Below are 14935 nucleotides of genomic sequence, written 5' to 3'. Positions count from 1 at the left end.
CGAGGACTGGAATTGAGACCCGCTGGTCTAAGTGACATCTGACCGTTTCAGCTGTCCTCCCTAACATCCCTCTACATGTTAGATACAGCCCCATTTTTAGGTCAATTAAGAGGCCAACTTGCATTCGTTAGCCTTTCACACTGTCTCGAGGACTTTGATTGCTTCCACGTTAGTTCATGTTCCTTCTTTTGTTGATGATGGAATAGCTCTTTTTTCTTGGCTTAGGGAAAGAAGGCTCGTTGGTCTAGGGGTATGATTCTCGCTTTGGGTGCGAGAGGTCCCGGGTTCAAATCCCGGACGAGCCCTTGTTCAGGTTAAAACGTGAAGCTTTATTGTCTCATTGCATTCACAAACATTATGGCAGTTTTTTTCCAATCAGGCAGCCATGGATGGCTAAGCCAGGCCGGTTAGCTCAGCTGGTTAGAGCGTGGTGCTAATAACGCCAAGGTCGCGGGTTCGATCCCCGTACTGGCCAGCTGTTTTTATTGTCTGGGGGCTCATCTCTGCTCTTCAGTTCCGACAAAGAGTAGGGTGATCTCACTGAAATCACTGCTTGCTAAGCAGTTTGTTGTAGCCGAAATAGCTCAGTTTGGAGAGCGTTAGACTGAAGGTCCCTGGTTCGATCCCGGGTTTCGGCAACATCTCCCACACTTTTCCCTTTTTTGAGGCGGGCCATTGACCAAAAATTACTGGGTTCCAACCTCTCTGTATAACTGCTTCCCCACAGCCAGAGAGCTATCTGTTTCCAAGTTGGCCTCCAACCAAGCAGTTTTGGTTCCATGGTGTAATGGTCAGCATTCTGGGCTTTGAATCCAGCAATCTGAGTTCGAATCTCGGTGGAGCCTGTGTGCTTTCTTGCCGCAGGAAAAGATAAAACAGCACTAGTTTGGCGATGGTGCCAGTGTTTGTGGCCCTGTGAGTAACAGCTGCACCAGTTAAGGTTACATGGTGTAATGGTTAGCACTCTGGACTCTGAATCCAGTGATCCGAGTTCAAATTTCGGTGGGACCTATTTTGCCACCAGTTTGCACAGGACAATGTCTGAAATACTTTTCGGCACCTTTTAGTCCGAAATAATTAACTAACGTAGAGAGTGTGTATGGATTATTGTATTATGTAGGCTACCTTGGAACACTCGGGTCATGCAGACAACTTCTCACCTCTTTTGCTCACACTGACTTAAAGTCTAAGGAAGCGGTTCTCAATTCTAGTCCTCGCTCCCCCAGGTCTGCATGTTTTGCATGTCTCTCTTTGTTAGCACACCTGATTCGGATAATCAGCTCATTAGAAGTGAGCTCCTAGTGATTGACATGGTCCCTACACAGTGTTCATTGCTCCCCACTCCCTGAGCAGGGGAAATCCGTCAAAGTATACTTCACTTTGGAACATTGGTTCACGGATTTGTGCTGCGCAACTTCTTCACACATGGAGAAGTGTGACATCCTTTACCTCTGTATACCTCGATACACCACTGTATTACTCACTATGAATTGAACATATACATACGCTTTGAACTTGAATCACGGAGGGCTGTCATGTGATGTCCAGTTCTCAGGGCACTTACGTTCGAATGGAACAAATGTCTGAAGCTATGCAAGAAACTTACAAAATGTGAAGAGCAGGGGGCGCGAGGACTGGAATTGAGACCCGCTGGTCTAAGTGACATCTGACCGTTTCAGCTGTCCTCCCTAACATCCCTCTACATGTTAGATACAGCCCCATTTTTAGGTCAATTAAGAGGCCAACTTGCATTCGTTAGCCTTTCACACTGTCTCGAGGATCAAATCCCGGACGAGCCCTTGTTCAGGTTAAAACGTGAAGCTTTATTGTCTCATTGCATTCACAAACATTATGGCAGTTTTTTTCCAATCAGGCAGACATGGATGGCTAAGCCAGGCCGGTTAGCTCAGCTGGTTAGAGCGTGGTGCTAATAACTCCAAGGTCGCGGGTTCGATCCCCGTACTGGCCAGCTGTTTTTATTGTCTGGGGGCTCATCTCTGCTCTTCAGTTCCGACAAAGAGTAGGGTGATCTCACTGAAATCACTGCTTGCTAAGCAGAGGTTTGTTGTAGCCGAAATAGCTCAGTTGGGAGAGCATTAGACTGAAAATCTAAAGGTCCCTGGTTCCATCCTGGGTTTCGGCAACATCTCCCACACTTTTCCCTTTTTTGAGGCGGGCCATTGACCAAAAATCACTGGGTTCCAACCTCTCTGTATAACTGCTTCCCCACAGCCAGAGAGCTATCTGTTTCCAAGTTGGCCTCCAACCAAGCAGTTTTGGTTCCATGTTGTAATGGTCAGCACTCTGGGCTTTGAATCCAGCGATCTGAGTTCGAATCTCGGTGGAGCCTGTGTGCTTTCTTGCCGCAGGAAAAGATAAAACAGCACTAGTTTGGAGATGGTGCCAGTGTTTGTGGCCCTGTGAGCAACAGCTGCAACAGTTAAGGTTCCATGGTGTAATGGTTAGCACTCTGGACTCTGAATCAAGTGATCCATGTTCAAATCTCGGTGGGACCTATTTTGCCACCAGTTTGCGCAGGACAATGTCTGAAATACTTTTCGGCACCTTTTAGTCCAAAAAAATTAACTAACGTAGAGAGCGTGGCCGCATTGCATCGATGCTCAGTCTGTCTCTTTAGGGCAGTGGTTCTCAAACCTGTCCTGGAGGCACCCCTGCCCTGCACATTTTTATTGTCTCCCTTATTAGACACACCCAAATAAGGTCTCGCGGTCTCTACTAATGAGCTGATGATTTGAAACAGGTGTGTTAGATGAGGGAAACATTCAAAATGTGAAGGGCAGGGGTGCCTCCAGGACAGGTTTGAAAACCACGGCTTTAGGGAACTGTGCGTAAAATGGCACTGTTTTGCAACCAATTTGCACAGGACCATGTCTGAAATACCTTTTGGCAGCTGTGAGCCCAAAAAAAGCTAACGTCGGAGTGTGGCAGCATTGCGTCAACGCTCAGTCGGTCTCTTTAGGGCAATGGTTTTCAAACCTTTCCTGGAGGCACCCCTGCCCTGAACATTTTGTATGTCTCCCTTATTAGACACACCCAAATCAGGTCTTGCAGTCTCTACTAATGAGCTGATGATTTGAAACAGGTGTGTTAGATGAGGGGAAATGCGAAATGTGCAGGGCAGGGATGCCTCCAGGACAGGATTGAAAACCACTGATCTAGGGATGTGTGAGTAAAAGGGCAGGAGCCAACTTGGAGAATGCGGGCATCGATCCCGCTACCTCTCGAATGCTAAGCGAACGCTCTACCATTTCAGCTAATTCCCCTGGCCTTTCAAGAATGACGAGCATAGCTGGGAATGACGGGTTTGATGCAAAGAGGCTGTCCCTCCTCTGGGCTTGCTCCTTTGCAATGGCCGAGATTATGTTGTCGAATTAACAAAGAGATTAAGCTTTTGTGTTTAAGGACCTTCTCGGTCTTGTTACGCCAGTATGCATGTGTATGGATTATTGTATTATGTAGGCTACCTTGGAACACTCGGATCATGCAGACAACTTCTCACCTCTTTTGCTCACACTGACTTAAAGTCTAAGGAAGCGGTTCTCAATTCTAGTCCTCGCTCCCCCCAGGTCTGCATGTTTTGCATGTCTCTCTTTGTTAGCACACCTGATTCGGGTTGAAACGTGAAGCTTTATTGTCTCATTGCATTCCCAAACATTATAGCTGGTTTTTTTCAATCAGGCAGACACTAATGGCTAAGCCAGGCCGGTTAGCTCAGCTGATTAGTGCGTGGTGCTAATAACGCCAAGGTCGCGGGTTCGATCCCCGTACTGGCCAGCTGTTTTTATTGACTGGGGGCTCATCTCTGCTCTGCGCTTCAGCTCCGACAAAGAGTATGGTGATCTCACTGAAATCCCTGCTTGCTAAGCAGAGGTTTGTTGTAGCCGAAATAGCTCAGTTGGGAGAGTGTTAGACTGAAGATCTAAAGGTCCCTGGTCTCTGAATCAAGTGATCCATGTTCAAATCTCGGTGGGACCTATTTTGCCACCAGTTTGCGCAGGACAATGTCTGAAATACTTTTCGGCACCTTTTAGTCCAAAAAAATTAACTAACGTAGAGAGCGTGGCCGCATTGCATCGATGCTCAGTCTGTCTCTTTAGGGCAGTGGTTCTCAAACCTGTCCTGGAGGCACCCCTGCCCTGCACATTTTTATTGTCTCCCTTATTAGACACACCCAAATAAGGTCTCGCGGTCTCTACTAATGAGCTGATGATTTGAAACAGGTGTGTTAGATGAGGGAAACATTCAAAATGTGAAGGGCAGGGGTGCCTCCAGGACAGGTTTGAAAACCATGGCTTTAGGGAACTGTGCGTAAAATGGCACTGTTTTGCAACCAATTTGCACAGGACCATGTCTGAAATACCTTTTGGCAGCTGTGAGCCCAAAAAAAGCTAACGTCGGAGTGTGGCAGCATTGCGTCAACGCTCAGTCGGTCTCTTTAGGGCAATGGTTTTCAAACCTTTCCTGGAGGCACCCCTGCCCTGAACATTTTGTATGTCTCCCTTATTAGACACACCCAAATCAGGTCTTGCAGTCTCTACTAATGAGCTGATGATTTGAAACAGGTGTGTTAGATGAGGGGAAATGCGAAATGTGCAGGGCAGGGATGCCTCCAGGACATGATTGAAAACCACTGATCTAGGGATGTGTGAGTAAAAGGGCAGGAGCCAACTTGGAGAATGCGGGCATCGATCCCGCTACCTCTCGAATGCTAAGCGAACGCTCTACCATTTCAGCTAATTCCCCTGGCCTTTCAAGAATAACGAGCATAGCTGGGAATGACGGGTTTGATGCAAAGAGGCAGTCCCTCCTCTGGGCCTGCTCCTTTGCAATGGCCGAGATTATGTTGTCAAATTAACAAAGAGATTAAGCTTTTGTGTTTAAGGACCTTCTCGGTCTTGTTACACCAGTATGCATGTGTATGGATTATTGTATTATGTAGGCTACCTTGGAACACTCGGATCATGCAGACAACTTCTCACCTCTTTTGTTCACACTGACTTAAAGTCTAAGGAAGCGGTTCTCAATTCTAGTCCTCGCTCCCCCCAGGTCTGCATGTTTTGCATGTCTCTCTTTGTTAGCACGCCTGATTCGGGTTGAAACGTAAAGCTTTATTGTCTCATTGCATTCACAAACATTATAGCTGGTTTTTTTCAATCAGGCAGACACTAATGGCTAAGCCAGGCCGGTTAGCTCAGCTGATTAGTGCGTGGTGCTAATAACGCCAAGGTCGCGGGTTCGATCCCCGTACTGGCCAGCTGTTTTTATTGTCTGGGGGCTCATCTCTGCTCTGCGCTTCAGCTCCGACAAAGAGTATGGTGATCTCACTGAAATCCCTGCTTGCTAAGCAGAGGTTTGTTGTAGCCGAAATAGCTCAGTTGGGAGAGTGTTAGACTGAAGATCTAAAGGTCCCTGGCTCGATCCCGGGTTTTGGCAACATCTCCCACACTTTTCCCTTTTTTGAGGCGGGCCATTGACCAAAAATCACTGGGTTCCAACCTCTCTGTATAACTGCTTCCCCACAGCCAGAGAGCTATCTGTTTCCAAGTTGGCCTCCAACCAAGCAGTTTCGGTTCCATGGTGTAATGGTCAGCACTCTGGGCTTTGAATCCAGCGATCTGAGTTCGAATCTCGGTGGAGCCTGTGTGCTTTCTTGCCGCAGGAAAAGATAAAACAGCACTAGTTTGGAGATGGTGCCAGTGTTTGTGGCCCTGTGAGCAACAGCTGCACCAGTTAAGGTTCCATGGTGTAATGGTTAGCACTCTGAACTCTGAATCAAGTGATCCATGTTCAAATCTCGGTGGGACCTATTTTGCCACCAGTTTGCGCAGGACAATGTCTGAAATACTTTTCGGCACCTTTTAGTCCAAAAAAATTAACTAACGTAGAGAGTCTGGCCGCATTGCATCGATGCTCAGTCTGTTTCTTTAGGGCAGTGGTTCTCAAACCTGTCCTGGAGGCACCCCTGCCCTGCACATTTTTATTGTCTCCCTTATTAGACACACCCAAATAAGGTCTCGCGGTCTCTACTAATGAGCTGATGATTTGAAACAGGTGTGTTAGATGAGGGGAAATGCGAAATGTGCAGGGCAGGGATGCCTCCAGGACAGGATTGAAAACCACTGATCTAGGGATGTGTGAGTAAAAGGGCAGGAGCCAACTTGGAGAATGCGGGCATCGATCCCGCTACCTCTCGCTTGCGCCTACTGCTTCCCACCGACTGAGCCAAAGTAAGCACAAAGTAAGCCCACATGAGCCAATCGCGTTTCGCCTGTGGCTTACTTTTGACCAATCGCATTTCGCCTGTGGCTTACTTTTGACCAATCGCGTTTCGCCTGTGGCTTACTTTTTACCAATCGCGTTTCGCCTGTGGCTTACTTTTGAACAATCGCGTTTCTCTTCCGTGGCTTACTTTTGATCAATCGCGTTTCTCTCCTGTGGCCTCCTTTTGACCAATCGCCGTTGTTGTCATCTTTGTTAAAGGTAAGGCTATTACTTCATTCATTGAAAACTGGTCATTATTTGTTCATATACAGTGTGTATTTTTGGAAAATGAATCGTGTCAGTATAGCTAGCTGGCATGTACAGTTCATGCTTTCTTCAGTACCTGTGAACCTGTAACTTTTCACATGATAAATGATCAGATAAGTTAAATTTATCGACCGTCAGCTAATTAAGCTATGCTACTGTCAACAATGATGTGTTTATTGTCTAAGAAATCATGGTTTCTGGGCCCTATGAATGAAAATAATGATTAAACTATTTACATTTATATTTGGTATTAACACATAATAACACACACACATTTTAATTGTAAAAATCATTACCAAATTGTTGTGGAGATATGGAAAACTGCATTTACCAAGAAATAATTGATATTTTCTAAAATAATGTAATAATAATGACTTTTTTTATAAAAAAACATTGAGAGTCTTAACTAAAAACAAACAAAAAAAGGCCAAATGTATCCATATGGGCCTAGTGCTCATTTTAATTTAGGTAGACCAGAAAGTTAAAAACACAGAAAAATGGCTGAGATTTTAAGAGGTAAAAGCACCTGGTGTAACCCTGGGGTAAGATGACAACATTTGAAGTATAATATATTTAATGTAATATTTTGTAGCCTGGTGTGTGTGTAATCATGGTTTAAGATGACAGCATTGAAAATAAAAGGAAATTTCAGACTTCATATTGACGTTACATATTTTATATGTCAGGGATTCCTGTCCTTTGTAGAAAACTCATCTTCAGGACAGTTTATGTCATGGCCATGTTTATTACCACAGTAATATAGTTTATGCGTAGCTTGTTAAATTATTGTTACACACTTAACATACAGGTGTCTTTTAGATTGCAAAAGGTAGTAGTCTTTTTCTGATTTTCATTTCAGAAAATGTATGCATATCCCTCTTTTCAACGGCAATCGGCAACATCAAGCCGACTCCTCATGGCACCTTCGGCGGAGGCGAGGCGCCTTGAAAATGTGGAGTCTGGAAGGGCCAAACCTAAGGAGGAGGTGCTGTCAGAGGCCAGTACTTTTGTCAGCACAAACGGTGGAGACCCCAGTGACCAGTTTTTAGTACTGGCTCACTGCAAACTTCAGTTTGGGAAGTACCAGGGCCAGAGATTTAGATGGCTCCTGGAAAACTCTCTGGGTTATGCCGTGTATTTGGTGCTCAGCATTTCCAATGAGACGACACAGACAACACCCCTGTCAGAAAATAAACAACTGTTCCTACAGTACACTTCTCAAATTAGAGAGATGGCAGAAGAAGTGGAGAAGTATCAGAGGAAGCAGGAAATGCAGGCAGAAGCCCGGGCAACTGGAGACCAGGGCTGCTTGATGGTGGAGTTTGGTGACTTCCAGGGTCGGTCCATGAAAGATGTTTATGAGGACCAGAGCAAGGAGGCTCAAGCCCTCATCAGGTACCTCGTTAAGGCAGATGCCAGGCCCAAAACCAACATGGCCATTTTCAAGACATATGTCCTGAAAAGACGGGCTTCTGCTGTGGGCACCAGCGTACGTCAGCCTGCACCTCACGCTGCAACCTCCAGTGCTTCTGCAACCACTGCACCTCCACCTGCAGCTATCCAAACTGGTGTACAGAAAACCGCAACTGTGAAAGCGCTGTTGGCACGTGGCAAAAATTTGTCGCCTTCACAGCTGGCGAAAAAACTCACGTCACCAGTTAAACCCTGTGAGTAGGAGTGTGAATATAGAATTTTACCTAAAGCATTTCTACATATATTAATTTATCATTATGGCAAACTTGTCAACTTGCCGTTTCCAGATCCATTATTGCAGTCCACTTTACCTCCTCCAGCAGCAGAACCCCCAGCCAAACATTTGCCCCCCATGCAGCTTTTCGCTACTGGTAAGTAAGCACCATCTTACATATGTTTGTCTCTGTGTATTGTTCACAATGATAGTTTTAACATTTATGCTCCAGGCAAGTCCGTTCCCATTGCAGAAGATGACGATGAGGAGCTGGTATTTGCTGCATCACAATGTGAAGCACAGCTAAATACAGGTGTGGCATATGACACAAATGCACATATTACAAGAATGTTTTGTGAAAACACACTGAGAAGCGTTATTTCTTGGGGGAAAATAATCAACATTTTAAAATATGTTTTGTTTACAATACAGAATTATATCATATCATGCCTCAAGCGGGATGCTTTCTTTGAGTGCACTTCTTCAAAACCGTAAGGATGTTCCAAGGTGTCAGTTTATTTATTTGCGTTTCCGAACTTACCCGTTGTTAGATAATCACCAGATAACTTTTTCACACCGCTTGCTCTTCTCACACACTCTTCAGCTCTCCCTGAGCAGACAGGGTGGTGGAGATTCATTGTTCTAATGATTAGAGGAACAGTTTTTCCTTACTCTATCTGTGTGTATGCTTCATGTCCGTGGGCTTCGTTGCTTTACAGTTAATTCATCACACCACATTTTCCTTCCTCCATTCCATCTGATCCTCATTCTCCTTAAATTAATATAGTGTATGCTGTGTTCTTTGCTTCCTTAACACTAGTACCACTTTCTTCACTCTCGTTCCTAAATATAACATAATATTTATGAATACTTGTCCAAAAATTGTGCTTTGCAGGCTGTTTGAGCGCTGCATTTATGGCATATTACTATCAAATGCAACAGTCATCCTTATTGCTTTTTTTTTACTATTCACTCAGAGGACTGTGCTGGTCCATCTCCATCAGTGGAAACTGCCAAGGCACCAGCTCCTTCACATCACCAGCCACCAGCTGAGCTTCCAAGTCACTGGAAAGATCAACTTCCACCTTTCCAGCATGAGTGGATCCGGAACACACTATTTAAGGCCAACCCACGAACCGGCAAGTCAGAACTAGTGTCCCAGCTGAAACTTTGGTGGTATCCTCCTCAGCCCCCTTTAATAAACACTCAGCCCCCTGCCTCACCTGACCTCTTCTTCTGTCGGCCCCTTTTCTTATGGATGCCGCTGAAGATGTGGTTATTTCCTCTTGTCTGTGTTCGCCCAGACTGTGGTAAGCACAGACTAACAGCGGCAGGAATTTACCGTACCGTGCGTAAGGTCGTGGACATCGACGGGTGGTATGACCTTGCCACTGAGTATCTGGAGTGCAAACGCTGCAAAAAGAAATATCCTGCCTGGTCTGAGGACATCCTAGGACAGCTGGATATGGGCCACCGCAGTCAGTTTCCAGCTTTGCTGACATACAGGTAATTCATAATGACAATCATTCATTATTAGGTGCTTTTATATGGGTTATTTTTTACCAACTAAAGCATTTGCATGATTATACTGTTGTTTCCTTAGATACTCATGTGACAACCGGGTGCTGAGGATGATGAGGGAGAGGACACTGGGCAACAGTGTGACTCAGCTTTACAGGAAGCTGATGGAACAGCACAGTGAGGCATGGACACAGCGTGTCTTGCAGTACCTGACTGCCTGTGAACCATTCACAAGGTCCTCCCTTGTGCAGCCTCCTGTGTTTGCTGGTCCTCCACTTTTACCTGCCCTGCCTAAACCTAAGTGACTGTTAGCCGTGTATGCCAGGGATGTTCTGGGGCGACTGCACGAGGTCAAGGCCAAATTAACATCTGTCTTTGGCTGTGTTCTCAAGATGGATTCGACAAAAAAGGTATCAAAGCCCTGTTTATATCCAGAAATTTGCCAGATATGGATATGTGTGTGATGTGCGTACATAAAGAGCACATCTTTTATTTTTCCCAATAGGTCACAAAGAAACTTGCCGGTGCTGCTTCAGGAACAGCTGCCTGGTGCACAAATGTCGGAAATGAACACGGCCAGGTCCTTGTCTCTGTGCTGACAGCTGCCGAGGGACATGGACTGGACTCCATGGCAGCTGGTCTGATGAAACGCTACCGAGAGGCAGGAGAGGCAGCCCCAAAAGTGATGTACGTGGACAGGGACTGCTGCAGTCAGTATGGCCAATCGCGGGTGAAGATCATGTTTTCGGAGTGGGATGAGCTTGTAGTGCGCCTCGACATCTGGCACTTCATGCGGCGATTTGCTGCAGGTGTCACGACAGAGGCTCATCCACTCTACGGGATCTTCATGGCACGTCTGTCCACGTGCATCTTTCAGTGGGATCCAGAGGATGTGGCTGCTCTTCGCTCTGCAAAAGAGAGTGACCTGGCGGCAAAGAAGACTGGCCACATCTCAGAAAAGGCGGTCAGTGCTCGCATTACCCGGAGGGAGTTGGCACTGCACTGCCGGAGGAGGACCAGGGGGGTGGAGGAGACCGCCAGATTGATTGGGTCACTGATTGATCAGTTTGACAGTGCGGATGGGAAGGACACCCTGGGAGTTCCTCTGCTGGACCACGAACGGATCCAGCAGATATGGAAGGAACAGCGCAAGCACGTCCAGTGTATACAAGACCCAGAGGACTTTCCGCTGTACATGAAGACAGGGACACTGAAGAAAGGCAGCGTGGAGCTGTGCTGCTACAGGTGTGCTCGTGGCTCTACCTCCTTGGAGTCGTTCCACCTCCACCTGAACCGTTTTATTCCAGGTATTACATGCATATGGATTATTATTTTTCTGTAGAAAATATAAGCACTGTAACTGCTTCCATCACTTTAAAGTAATGCCGCATTAATAAATGTCACACTCTACATTACAATTACTTTTTAATGTCATTAGCATTGACAAAGCTGTCTTGACTAACAAGTCACTAGTAATACAGGAATAAGTGACAATCATTTTTAATTTAGTTACACAACTCTATTAAATGTAGTATACAAGTTACTTCAGAGCACCTTATGTGTAGTACATATATTGTACATATGTGACATATAAAACCCTTTTTTATATATTTTTTAATATTATTTAACTTTTAGGAACCAGTGCCAGCGATGCGCATTTTCAGGACTATCTCCTTGAGGGCTTGATGCGTTGGAATGATGACCGAATGGAAGATGCCATAAAACGGGCGTCCTCCATTCGGACATATGGCAGTGCCATGAGAGAGGCTGTGGACCGGCTAAGCCGAACAGTCTTTGGGAAGCCCTGGGATGAGCGCTATCGCCCTCCTGGAGCATATACAGGTAAGAAATTTAACTTGTTCTTTTGCAATATTCTATTAAGTTATCTATTTAGCCTCCAATGTACTTGATAAATTATTAAGAGCACTTTTTTTCTTTTTTTATTATTTTATTATTGTAGGTGAATTGCTGGGAATCGAGTACCTTTACAGCCAGACTGGCAAAACACTGACTCCAGTGCTCCAGAACCCAGAGGAGGAAGACCGGCTGGTGGAGGAGGTTGATGATCAGGACCTGCTAGATGAGGGGTTTGAGCAAGAGAGCATGGAGGACATCACAGTTCCAGTGCTGTATGAGGATGACCCCTGCCGTGATCTCAGAAACAGCCCCTCATCTTTGCCTCTGCCTCAGTCCCCAGCATCACTGGCTGAGCCGTCCACATCATCTGGAGGAGAGGGACAGCATCTCGCCCCTGCCTCTTCAGTGCTGTCACAGCCATCTGACACTGGAAGCAGTGTCTCCGGCGAGGCTCAGGTAAGACACTCTAAGGGCTTTATTTTGTTTCAGTCTCGTTTTATTCCAAATACACTACAAGCAAGGTGTTTTTTTTTAAGCCTGCATTTATTTGATTCAAAATACAACAAAAGCAGTAATATTTTGAAATATTTTTACTATTTAAAATAACTGCTATCCATTTGAATAAAAATAGCTCCTAGAGATTTTTTGTTTAGGTTTCTTTGATGAATAGAAAGTTCAGTATATATTGTAACATTATAAATGTCTTTATCATCTATTTAATGCGTCCTTGCTAAATAAAAGTATTAATTTCTATAATTTAATACTAAATATATAATGATTTAAATGTTCTGACTCCACACTTTTGGATGGTATAGTGTATAATGTTAAAAAAGCTTTTTATTACAGATAAACTCTTATCTTGGATCCTTCTATTCATCAAAGAATCTTGAACAAAATGTACACAACTGTTCTAAATATTGATAATAATATCAATAAAAAAAGGTTTCTAGAAGAACAAATCAGGATATCTGAATGATTTCTGAAGATCATGTGACACTGAAGACTGGAGGAACGATGCTGAAAATACAGCTGTGCATCACCGAAATAACTTACACTTTAAACTATATTCAAATAGAAAGCATTTTTATTTTAAATAGTAAAATTATTTCACAATATAATGGCTTTTGTTGTATTTGAATAAAATAAATGCAGGCTTGTCGAGCAGAATTCTTTAAAAAATGTAAAAAAATATTTCTGTTCAAAGGCTTTTGACTGAAAGTGTATATTAACACTAATCTGCATTTACTAGGGAGCAGTCATTGGACCTGATGGCATCGCTGGGTGGGACAAGGTCCAGGATCTGGCTGGTTTCCTGGTGGGTCTTCGTGAGGCTCCTTACCTCACCGACCTGCAGGTGACAGAGGCCATCCAGCTGTGGACAGCTCTCCCTGACGTTGATAAACAGCAGGTCAACTATCAGCCTCGACATCAGCCTCAGCTGACACATGGGCGCTTTAAGGCACCGAAGCGGTCCGGAGTCACACCGGGTGTGGAGAGTGTGAAACGGTGTCTGATTGGACATCCTGGGGGTCCAGCAGAGTGGCCCAGCACCAGCCGCTTGGTTGAGGCCATTTGTATGAAGCTGTGTGCTTTACACAAGTCACCGACCAAGAAGGCTGGAGTTTGCACCCCCAGGTGGTCTAAAATCCTTTCAGATTACCACCACATCCGAGACCTGGTGCTTAACAGTCGAAGGCTGATGGATGAAACAATGATCCAGCTGTTTGAGCTGAACCAGAGGACACTCATTCAGTGGTAAGCAAGGCACATTATTTGGTTCCAGGGAACTGAATACTTCTGTACACACACACACACACACACACACACACACACACACACACACATATATATATATATATATATATATATATATATATATATATATATATATATATATATATATATTTTACAAGTAATTTACTTTCAGGTTTCAACGGCAGCAGAAAAATCAGGAAATGAGTGTCCTCGCCCAGGGACTGACTCCATCTGACCCAATTGATGTGGCTGATACGCAGCTTCCTCTGCCGAGGGAAAAATTGGATGACGTGCCATCAACATCAGGCCCAAAACATCAATTTATCCTTCCGCCAAATCGAGAAGGACAGGCTCCAATTCTGCGACCGGGTCGCCGGCCCACTTCTGCCAAATAGGAGTGCCCTATCGCACCCGTCCCCACAGCAGCAGGAGTTGTGCAGCCCATTTCAGCACCTGGGTCACTGTTAGGCACACTAGTCCTTAACCCAGACATGACTGTGTCGATGGTGATTCCATCTTCTGGTGCTTTGACATCCGGTGCAGGCCCAGCTCCGCCTGCTCCAGCGCCTGCTCCAGCGCTGCTGCTTCTGTGTCCCGTTACACCCAGAGGAACAGGTATAACTGCTTCCCCACAGCCAGAGAGCTATCTGTTTCCAAGTTGGCCTCCTCCCTTCCGGGACTGGAATTGAGACCCGCTGGTCTAAGTGACATCTGACAGTTTCAGCTGTCCTACCTAACATCCCTCTACATGTTAGATACAGCCCCATTTTTAGGTCAATTAAGAGGCCAACTTGCATTCGTTAGCCTTTCACACTGTCTCGAGGACTTTGCTTGCCCTAGGGGTATGATTCTTGCTTTGGGTGCGAGAGGTCCCGGGTTCAAATCCCGGACGAGCCCTTGTTCAGGTTAAAACGTGAAGCTTTATTGTCTCATTGCATTCACAAACATTATGGCAGGTTTTTTCCAATCAGGCAGACATGGATGGCTAAGTTAGCTCAGCTGGTTAGAGCGTGGTGCTAATAACGCCAAGGTCGCGGGTTCGACCGCAGTACTGGCCATCTGTTTTTATTGTCTGGGATCTCATCTCTGCTCTTTTCTTTAGCTCCGACAAAGAGTAGGGTGATCTCACTGAAATCCCTGCTTGCTAAGCAGAGGTTTGTTGTAGCCAAAATAGCTCAGTTGGGAGAGCGTTAGACTGAAGATCTAAAGGTCCCTGGTTCGATTCCGGGTTTCAGCAACATCTCCCACACTTTTCCCTTTTTTGAGACGGGCCATTGACCAAAAATCACTGGGATCCAACCTCTCTGTATAACTGCTTCCCCACAGCCAGAGAGCTATCTGTTTCCAAGTTGGCCTCCAACCAAGCAGTTTCGGTTCCATGGTGTAATGGTCAGCACTCTGGGCTTTGAATCCAGCGCTCTGAGATCGAATCTCGGTGGAGCCTGTGTGCTTTCTTGCCACAGGAAAAGATAAAACAGCACTAGTTTGGCGATGGTGCCAGTGTTTGTGGCCCTGTGAGCAACAGCTGCACCAGTTAAGGTTCCATGGTGAAATGGTTAGCACTCT

The 14935-nt window shown here is 45.4% G+C and overlaps 9 non-coding genes across 9 annotated transcripts; all 9 read left to right on the top strand.

Moving 5' to 3' along the window:
* The first annotated feature begins 233 nt into the window (after nt 1-233).
* Nucleotides 234-305, top strand: trnap-ugg (transfer RNA proline (anticodon UGG)). The gene has a single exon. It is a non-coding gene; the product is annotated as a tRNA-Pro (tRNA).
* A 96-nt stretch (nt 306-401) lies between these two features.
* trnai-aau (transfer RNA isoleucine (anticodon AAU)) lies at nt 402-475 on the top strand. The gene has a single exon. It is a non-coding gene; the product is annotated as a tRNA-Ile (tRNA).
* Nucleotides 476-1895: 1420 nt separating this feature from the next.
* Nucleotides 1896-1969, top strand: trnai-aau (transfer RNA isoleucine (anticodon AAU)). The gene has a single exon. It is a non-coding gene; the product is annotated as a tRNA-Ile (tRNA).
* Nucleotides 1970-2070: 101 nt separating this feature from the next.
* On the top strand, nt 2071-2143 carry trnaf-gaa (transfer RNA phenylalanine (anticodon GAA)). The gene has a single exon. It is a non-coding gene; the product is annotated as a tRNA-Phe (tRNA).
* A 1578-nt stretch (nt 2144-3721) lies between these two features.
* On the top strand, nt 3722-3795 carry trnai-aau (transfer RNA isoleucine (anticodon AAU)). Its single transcript has one exon. It is a non-coding gene; the product is annotated as a tRNA-Ile (tRNA).
* Nucleotides 3796-5201: 1406 nt separating this feature from the next.
* Nucleotides 5202-5275, top strand: trnai-aau (transfer RNA isoleucine (anticodon AAU)). The gene has a single exon. It is a non-coding gene; the product is annotated as a tRNA-Ile (tRNA).
* A 106-nt stretch (nt 5276-5381) lies between these two features.
* trnaf-gaa (transfer RNA phenylalanine (anticodon GAA)) lies at nt 5382-5454 on the top strand. The gene has a single exon. It is a non-coding gene; the product is annotated as a tRNA-Phe (tRNA).
* Nucleotides 5455-5589: 135 nt separating this feature from the next.
* Nucleotides 5590-5661, top strand: trnaq-uug (transfer RNA glutamine (anticodon UUG)). The gene has a single exon. It is a non-coding gene; the product is annotated as a tRNA-Gln (tRNA).
* An 8872-nt stretch (nt 5662-14533) lies between these two features.
* trnaf-gaa (transfer RNA phenylalanine (anticodon GAA)) lies at nt 14534-14606 on the top strand. The gene has a single exon. It is a non-coding gene; the product is annotated as a tRNA-Phe (tRNA).
* The last annotated feature ends 329 nt before the right edge of the window (nt 14607-14935 follow it).

The sequence above is a fragment of the Carassius carassius genome, chromosome 8, assembly GCF_963082965.1.
Source record: "Carassius carassius chromosome 8, fCarCar2.1, whole genome shotgun sequence".
In the NCBI taxonomy this organism is placed as follows: domain Eukaryota; kingdom Metazoa; phylum Chordata; class Actinopteri; order Cypriniformes; family Cyprinidae; genus Carassius; species Carassius carassius.
This window is presented reverse-complemented; position numbering and strand designations above follow the sequence as displayed.